This window comes from Balaenoptera borealis (genome assembly GCF_965194805.1).
Source record: "Balaenoptera borealis genome assembly, chromosome: 16".
NCBI lineage: Eukaryota > Metazoa > Chordata > Mammalia > Artiodactyla > Balaenopteridae > Balaenoptera > Balaenoptera borealis.
The window spans coordinates 10,025,100-10,034,053 of record NC_138872.1 but is presented as its reverse complement, the minus strand read 5'-3'; the positions used below and the strand labels follow the sequence as shown (position 1 = coordinate 10,034,053).

Genomic DNA, 8,954 nt, shown 5'->3' with positions numbered 1-8,954 from the left:
TGAGAGGATTGAAGAGGATGGGGGGGGGGGGCAGTGAAGGCTTCCCAGTAGAGGCAACTTTTTGTTTTCTAGACAAAAATGTTAATATTTATTTCCATATGGAAGTGCTTGGGATACTAGGCTAGGAGACATTTGAAAGAAGTCTGACAATTATTCCAATCAATAATGGCCAAGTTTGGATTTAGGAGCCAATGAGACTAGGAAAAGAAAGAGCAAAGGGCATGCATGGACATAATTACAACAAGAAAGAACAGGTCAGGCTTATTTGTATCAGATAAGAGAAAATGGAAGTTGACCTTAATTAACATCGTGATAACAGGCCAAGGCCAATTACAGATAAGCACAGAGGACAAAATGAGCAAGAGTGACGTTCTTACAGGTGAATCTCTTACAGATGTTCTTACAGGTCCTACATTAATGCTTCACAACACACAGAAAGTTGGAGAGGGTAGTATCTCTTTGTGGTGTGGGGCTATCCCACATACTGAGGACATCTGTCATCCCTGGTCCCGTCCACTAAATGCCAGGGGACAGTCCCTAGTTAGTGTAACAGCCACAAACTCCCCACCAATTTCCAGTGCACCCCTGCTTCCTGCCTAATGTCCTTGGATTAGCTTAAATGTCACCACCTTGCCTCCTTAGCGGGCTCCTTCTGTAGACCAGGGCTGGGTAGTGGCCCAAGGATGGGGCTGGGGGGAGGAGCTTAGGGAGGAGAACGGATGAAATGGGGGTGCAAAGACTTGCGAAGGTGTGGGGCATTCTGAGCAGGTGACAGCAAGCACATTTCACAGTGGGGAGGGGTTCACACTGACCCCAAAGGACAGCCTTCTCTTAGAATGTGTGTGCCACACCCATCCTCCCTGGGACCCTGGGCTGTGAACCCCAAGCAGTGGACACTGGGTCTGCAGAGGGAGAACCCGAAGGGGGAGCCCACGATGGGTGAAGTCGCACATGGTAGTCAGGAGGTCAGTACAAGAAGGGAGGAGGTCCCCATTCCAAAAGGGGCCACCGTTCCCTAGGGCAGGGTCTCTCAGTCTTGGCACTACTGACACTTGGGGCTGGATTGTTCTCTGTGGTAGGAGCTGTCCTGAGCACTGCAGGATGTTGAACAGCATCCCTGACTTCTACCCACTAGATGCTGGGGGCACGGCCCAGGTGTGACAATCAAAAATGTCTCCAGACATGGCCAAATGCCCCTTGGGGGGCAAAACTGCCCCCATTTGAGAACTGCAGTCTTGGACCACATAATTTTTTGGCTGAAAGATGAGTTTGTCTTCCCAGAGGCCAGTAGAGTTGCTTACGGGCAACGGACTCCACAAAGTGATGTAATCACGCCCTCATCCTTCAGCCAGCGGATGTAGGACCCAAGCTGCTCCAGTGCCCCTTACAGAGATCTCCAGGATTAAAAGGACACTGGGGTGAAGGCTGGGCTGGGGGAGGGTGTCAGAAAGTGGATTTGCGGAGGTGAGCTGGGCCCAGGTCATTGCACTTTATTCAAGGGACATGGTTTGTTTTTTTTTTAAATAAATTTATTTATGGCTGCGTTGGGTCTTTGTTGCTGGGCTTTCTCTAGTTGCGGTGCGTGGGCTTCTCATTGCAGTGGCTTCTCTTGTTGCAGAGCACAGGCTCTAGGCATGCAGGCTTCAGTAGTTGTGGCTCGCAGGCTGTAAAGCACAGGTTCAGTAGTTGTGGCACATGGGCTTAGTTGCTCCGTGGCATGTGCGATCTTCCCGGACCAGGGCTCGAACCCATGTCCCCTGCATTGGCAGGCGGATTCTCAACCACTGCGCCATCAGGGAAGTCCCGTGGTTAGGGTTTTATTTGTTTGTAATTCTGTTGTGATGGAAATCCTCTGATTTTAAAAGCTCGCTCTGGCTGTTGGGTGGAGAACACAATGTTTGAGTCAGAAATAGAAGCAGAGACCAGTGAGGATTGCCTGCTGGTTGCCAGGTGGGAGGTGATGGGGACCCGGGCTTGGATTCAGCTGTGGTGGTAGGGGTGGAGAGAGGCAGATGGGTTTAGAGTCCAGGATGATGGCTGTGATGTTGGACCAGCTGGACTGGGTGAGGAGAAGAGAAGAATCACTTCTAGCAGCTTGGTTTTAGCCTCGATTGGTGATACCCTAACATGAGATGGGGAAGACTGAGAGGAACAGGTAGGGCTGGGGTGAGGGAGGCAATGTGGAAACCAACAGGACCATTTTCTTTCATTTATTTTTTAAAATTTTGTTCTCAGCCAGAACCCTAATCTCTCTGAGCATCAGTTTCCTCAACTGTGAAATGAAAAGAAGAAAGCCTATCTCATAGGGATGTTGTGCCCACTAGGATCTTTTCAGCTGCAAGTAACCATGGCTTAAATACTAAGGATATTTAATGATCTCACATAACAAGATGTCTTGGAGGTAGGTGGTTCCGGGTGGGTTTGGTGGCTCAGCAAAAACATCAGGATTCAGGGTCTCTCCATCCTTTTGCTGTCTCTCCTCTTGCACTGGTTTTCCATCTTCGGACTTGTTGCCACATGGTTGCTAGAAGCTGCCATAGCCATCACATTCTCACTCAGTCCCACACAAAGATAGGAACAAGTAGAGTAAACAGAGAGGCTCTCTTCCAATATTGAATGTCCCTGGCCACATTGACTGTATCAAAGGTGGGCCCATGACCCATCCCAGGCCATTCAGAAAAAGCAAAATGGAATTCCTGTTTAGAACTCCTGATCTAACCCTGAGGATATACCCTCTTGGTGTTGGACTGGAAGTTGGGAGGATGTAAGCCTGGAGCTCTCCTGAGGATCCTGCACATAGAGTCCGCCTAAGAGGAAGGCAGGGCCTGTGGGACAGTATCTGAGCACCTGGACACAGCCATGCCTGAAGCCAGACCAGACAGCAATTGCCTTTTCAGTTATGTGATCCAGTATATTTCCTATTTTGTTTAAGCCTATGTGAGCTGGGTTTTTCTCACAGTTGAAGGAGACTTGACTGATGTAGCTTGCAATAAGAGTTTTTTCCTTCAATTCTAGGGTCTCTAGAGATAACAAGTGTATGAAGTCTTAGTCAACGCAGGCTACTACAACAAAAATACCATACACTGAGTGGCTTAAAAAATAAATATTTATTTCTCACAGTTCTAGAGGCTGGAAATCCGAGATCCAGGTGCTGTCTGATGTGGTGTCTGGTGAGGGCCCACTTCCTGGTTTGCAGATGGCTGTCTTCTCACTGTATCCTCACATGCTCTCTTTGGACCACAGCGAGAGGAAGCAAGCTCTCTGGTGTCTCTTCTTACCAGGGATTGAACCCGCATCCTTGGCAGTGAAAGGGTCCTAACCACAAGACGGCCAGGGAATTCCCTGCCCTACCTCCTAATACTATCACATTGGGGGTTAGGATTTCAACATACGAATTTTGGGGGGGGACACAAACAGTCTATAAAAATGACTTATCTTAGTAAATACAAAGCTTTCCACAAAAGTTAGTTTAAAATAATAATAATAAAAAATTCTAGAGCAGCTTTTTAATCTGGGGTGCAGTGCAGAGGAGTCTTTCTTAATTCAGATGGTACGGGTGGTATTCAGGTAGTTGCTACATTATGCTTTTGTATTTACAAATAATCATTGTGGCACTGTTGTTATAGAAAAGAGTAGAACCATGTAAATAGCAATAAGTAGGTCAATGGTTAAAAACATTAAGTACAGCTGTATATTGAAATACTAGGCAGCTATTTTTTAAAAATGTGGTAGGTAGCTTTCTCTAATACTGATGATAGGGGTCGATGTCCAAGATGCATATATAAGTGGAAAAAGCAGATAAAAATCAGTGTGTCTAATATGCTTCATTTGTAGCAACCAATAAAAAAGACAGTGTGGGGGCTTCCCTGGTGGTGCAGTGGTTGAGAATCTGCCTGCCAATGCAGGGGACACGTGTTCGAGCCCTGGTCTGGGAAGATCCCACATGCCACGGAGCAACTAGGCCCGTGAGCCACAACTACTGAGCCTGCGCATCTGGAGCCTGTGCTCTGCAACAAGAGAGGCCGCGATAGTGAGAGGCCCGCACACCGCGATGAAGAGTGGCCCCCGCTCGCCACAACTAGAGAAAGCCCTCACACAGAAACGAAGACCCAACACAGCCAAAAATAAATAAATAAATAAATAAATAATAAATTCAAATAGTTAACCTTTAAAAAAAAAAAAAAAGACAGTGTGAAAACCTTTGCTTGTGAATGTATACAAAACTCCAGCAAGATAAACAAGAAACTCACAGTGGTGGCTGAGATGGGATGGGAATCGGTGCTTGCAGAAAAAGAGAAGCAAATGTTGTTATTGCACAGCCCTTTGTACCTTTTGAATATTCAATCCTGCGAATGGACTACCTCTTTTAAATAAATAAATCACATACATGCAAATGACAAAAACCGACAAGCAGAAATCGCAGACACCAAAACAACACAGGATTATCTAAGGTATTCTGACCCAACAAAATTGAAACATTGGCTTGGAATTTGGCTCAGACTTTAAGACATGTTAGGGAATTAGGCCTTCCTAACAGAATCCACTGACGGAATATAATGCCTTCCACGAATTTGGTATTGGCCCTGATGTTCCAGAATCAATTCTGAGCTCTGCTCTGAGTTCCACCATCATAAAGGTGTGCAAAAGACAGACACATCCCGATGTCCCTGTGGCTTTCCCTGTGCGTTGGTAGTCACAATGATTTGTTTTGTTCCTTTGTGACTTTTTTTAAAAAATAACATTTTTGTGCTGCCTCTTTGGTAATGAAGAGTGGGGAAAATGAACGTTGCTTAGAATTAATATAATGACGAATAAATCCCCATAAGAACACCCAGAAAAGGTCTTTAAACTCAACGAAAAAAATAAAAATAAAAAGAGACTTCCGCCTGGCTCTTGAGACTGTAAGATGTCTTTTCTTTCTTAGAAATATTAAGCTCCCAACAAGTAGATTAAAAACTTTACCCTCCATTAAATCCTAAAACAGTGAAAGTGAATGATCCGTCTCCCCAGTGTCATATTTCCGGAGGGGACGATTATCAATGTCTCTTGGATCTGTGCGCTCCATTAAGTCCTGTTAGGAAGAATACTTTCCAGCTCCAAGACACAATTAATATCTTACTGGCAATGGCATTCTTGAATAGATGACTGGGATTTTAATTACACTCGAGCAGAAAGTAATACCTTCTAGGGCTGGGTAAAAACACTCTTCGGAAGTAAAGTTGGGGGCCATAAAGACTGGGGATTACTTTAGCTAGTCATTTGTAACAGGTAAATGGTTGTGTTTTAACTTCCTGGAGTTAGGGCTGGAGAAGCAGAAGAGGATATTTTAGGAGGAGGAAGGAGAGTCCAGCTGAGGGAGGGGAAGGTCTTTACGAATTTTTCCATGGTTGCGAATTCATGAAAAACAATAGGGTTGATTGTAAAAAGGACAGAACTTCAGGATTAACATTTCTACAAATCTGTAAGTTATCCATTCATGTTGTTTACCCAGTGCATTAATCGTTACTATAGGAAATGCAAGCATCTCACCAAAAGTTGGTGAGATGAAAAACTGGAAAACAGTCACCAAATCTTCAGATGACTTGCACAGTCTAGCCCAGTGGTTCTTCTTTTTTTTTTTTGGCCTCACCATGCAGCGTGCAAGATCTCAGTTCCCCGACCAGGGATTGAACCCGCGCCTTCGGCAGTAAAAGCGTGGAGTCCTAACCCCTGGACGGCCAGGGAATTCCCTAGCCCAGTGGTTCTTAAGCAGGGATGATTTTATCCAGGGGATATCTTACACTGTCTGGAGATATTTTTGGTTATCACAGCTGGGGGGGTACCCCTGGCATTTAGTGGTCCAGGGATGCTGCTAAACATCTTACAACACACAGAGCAGCCCTCACAGCGATGGACTCTGCAGCTCAGAAGACCAGTAGGGCTGGAGTGGAGAAACCAGGTCTAGAGTTTGTTGAGTAATGTATTGGAGGGCGGCCCTTCAATGTGACATAAATTGAGAGTAATTCCCTTTTACTATGGGGCCTGGCCTATGACATATCATTTCACTTGGGGGGAATTATTCAGATCCCAGGAGACCCTGCCAATAACTACAGAAACAGTAGAGATGAGCTGGTGAACAAGGAATATGTTATTTGTCCCCACGACAGACAACCTACGCCCCATCACTTAAGGAATAGCTAAAAAGACATGAAAAATAGAAATAAGACATTTAGCTTTTTTCTTCGGTAGGGAGGATGTAGGGGAAATCAGAACACTAGTTGAAGAGGAAGTCTGGCCTCTTGGTAATCTCTCTAATTGGAGTTGTATTCTTTAAAAGTCTTGGATGGGGCTCAAGGGGGGTCTGTCGGCCTCCTTGAAATTAAATGCAGAATATAGTTTGTATGTGCAGAGTTTGTAGTTTCATCAGATTCTCCGTGGGATCTATAACCCCCAAAAGACTAAGAACCACGATTGCAAAGGGTTCCAAATACCACTTGTGGCTAAATGCATTTTTCCCCTATTTTTGAATAAGCCATATTTGTATGTGGTGAAAATAAAGTCAAACAGTATGAAGGGGAGCAAGAACCAAGACTAGGGTGAAGAGGTCCCTCACTCATCTTGGGCACACAATGCAAAGGGGGTGCCCAAAACCTCAGTAATCGAGATAAATACTGTTTTAATGTAGTACTTTAAAACCAAAATTAATGGAAATTTGAAATTTAATGGAAAAAATCCATGACAAACAAAAATATCAAAATTTCAAATAAAAACAAGGTCAGTATTACAGATTTTTCCTTTTGCGTTAAGCTCCAATATGGCTCAGAAGAGCACTGTTACCAATCATGGCTTTTTATAAGTTTCTCATGTATTCTTCCAGGGAGATTCCACGCAATTGCAAGCAAATATGTATAGATCGACTGCCTACCTATATGCTTTTTGTTATACTATGTACACCATTTTATTTAATTTATTTATTTAATTTCAATTTGAAAGCAGTCACTGTTTATTAACTGACCAGATTACAAAAATAATCATGGTAGATACCTTAGTTCAGCCTTCTAATAAGCCTGTTGATCTGGCCTTCCCTGTGGCGAGCATCTCCACCTTCTACAAAACGGGTGGTCTTTTTCTTCATTCCACCTCGTGGAGAAGACAATGTGAAGGGCCACAGGAAGTTGTTTGCTTCTTTGAAACGTTTTCCAACAGTATAGATCTCAGGAATCAGGTCCTCCATGCAGATAATACCGTATTTGCCAAGAGGTGGCGCAATCAACGCGTTATCTGTTACGGCAATTCGCTTCTTGCTGATTTTGCCATAATCACGCTTGTAGATCAGTTCATTTACTGACTTCAGGTTTGGGTACTCCCACGCAATGTATGGTTCCACAATTCTCAGCATGTTCATCGAAGCCTTGTTGAGCTTCACATAGGTGCCATTGAAGATCCGATGGAGGCGAAGAAGCTGCAACACCTGTCGAACCTTTGGGCTCACACCACTCATACCTCCGATCCTGATGACAAATGCCAATTTGGGTTCAGTGGGTACGTACAAGTTGCTGGCTTTTCTTGCCATCCTAGCCATTCGAATTTCAGTTCTTATGTACACCATTTTATACCTGGACTTCTTTATTTACTATATCTTCAAGTTTGTTCCATATCAGAATGGACCACACTATATTATTTACGTATGTTATAAATACATAGTTTGTATGTTACAATTATGCAAGAAAACCCACTTATTGTCTTCTCTTTTAATGTATCGATCTCACTAATTGCTTTATATAATTAAACTTTTTTCCGTAAAGCACCACCTTTTCCTTGAAAATCCATTTCTCAAACACCGGATGCTACATTTGTTTGCCAGGTCACATCATACAAAAAGAAATCTTGGAAGAACTATACGTAATTAGTTCTCTATTTTAAAAAAGTGCACGCCTCCTTTCCTCCCTCACTGGGGTTGGTAACGTATCTAGAAATGGCTGGATGGACCTGGCGAGACCCCCAGGTAAACTGAGTGTCCTAGAGGGCACGTTGGCCTCCTCAAGTTACTGGTCACTGCTAATTAGTTTAGAGAGTATAAACCCTTCATATTCTCAAATTCCGTTTTCAAAGAAACAGGAGGCTTAAGTCGCCACAGATGTGAATGATGTCACGAAGAGGGACTTCAGGAGGTGCAGTCGAAATCGTCTGAAGCTCGCAAGGCAACACAAACCCACCGGCGTGGCCCTCCGCTAATAGAATTTAGCCAGCACAAGAACCATCCAGCTTGTTCCACCAGGAGCTCAGTGCCTCTAATAGATTCTGCAAAAAACATGCCTTTTGTTGTTTCAGTTCAGGCTTAAGAAAAAAGAAAGTGAAAAATAAAGTTGGAAATACACCTTTTGTTGGAAATTTGACGAGTATATTATCATAGGGTATTTTCCTTACTGCGATAAAGCGGTGATTTCGTAAAACTTATTCTGTGTAATTCCCTTCATTGCTTTCCTGGTTACATATTTACTATATACATTAATTCCACAAAAAATGTATGGAGTGTCTACTTTGTGCCTGGCATGCTTCCAGGACTGGTGATATAGGATGAAGAAGGCAAACAAACAAAAAATCAAGCGTTACGAAATACGTTCCATGGAAAGGAAAAACTATGAGCCCACCCACTCCAGGGGCCATGGGTTTCTCCAGCGTTTTTCCTTCCATGCCTATGCTAACATATAATATTTTACAGCGATGGGGATTTCTTGTATGGATATGTATATACTTATACAGACATACAGATATTCACAGTAACATCTGTGAGGGGAATAAAAATCTCCCAAATAAGTGATTTTAAAAATATTCCTGTTTATCTTTAATCTGCACACAGATTAAAATTGCTGACGCTCTGAACCATATTCTACATTGAAAAGAATTCTCTGCCTTTGATTGTGGGTCAATGTTGTCACATTTACAGGAATAAAAATGACAGCGATTATAATCAT

At 43.5% G+C, this 8,954-nt stretch overlaps 1 pseudogene across 1 annotated transcript; it reads right to left on the bottom strand.

The window, feature by feature from the left end:
* Positions 1–1,578: 1,578 nt before the first annotated feature.
* LOC309614409 (large ribosomal subunit protein uL30 pseudogene) lies at positions 1,579–8,147 on the bottom strand (annotated as a pseudogene). Its single transcript has one exon. The product of its transcript is annotated as a large ribosomal subunit protein uL30 pseudogene (transcript).
* Positions 8,148–8,954: the final 807 nt, after the last annotated feature.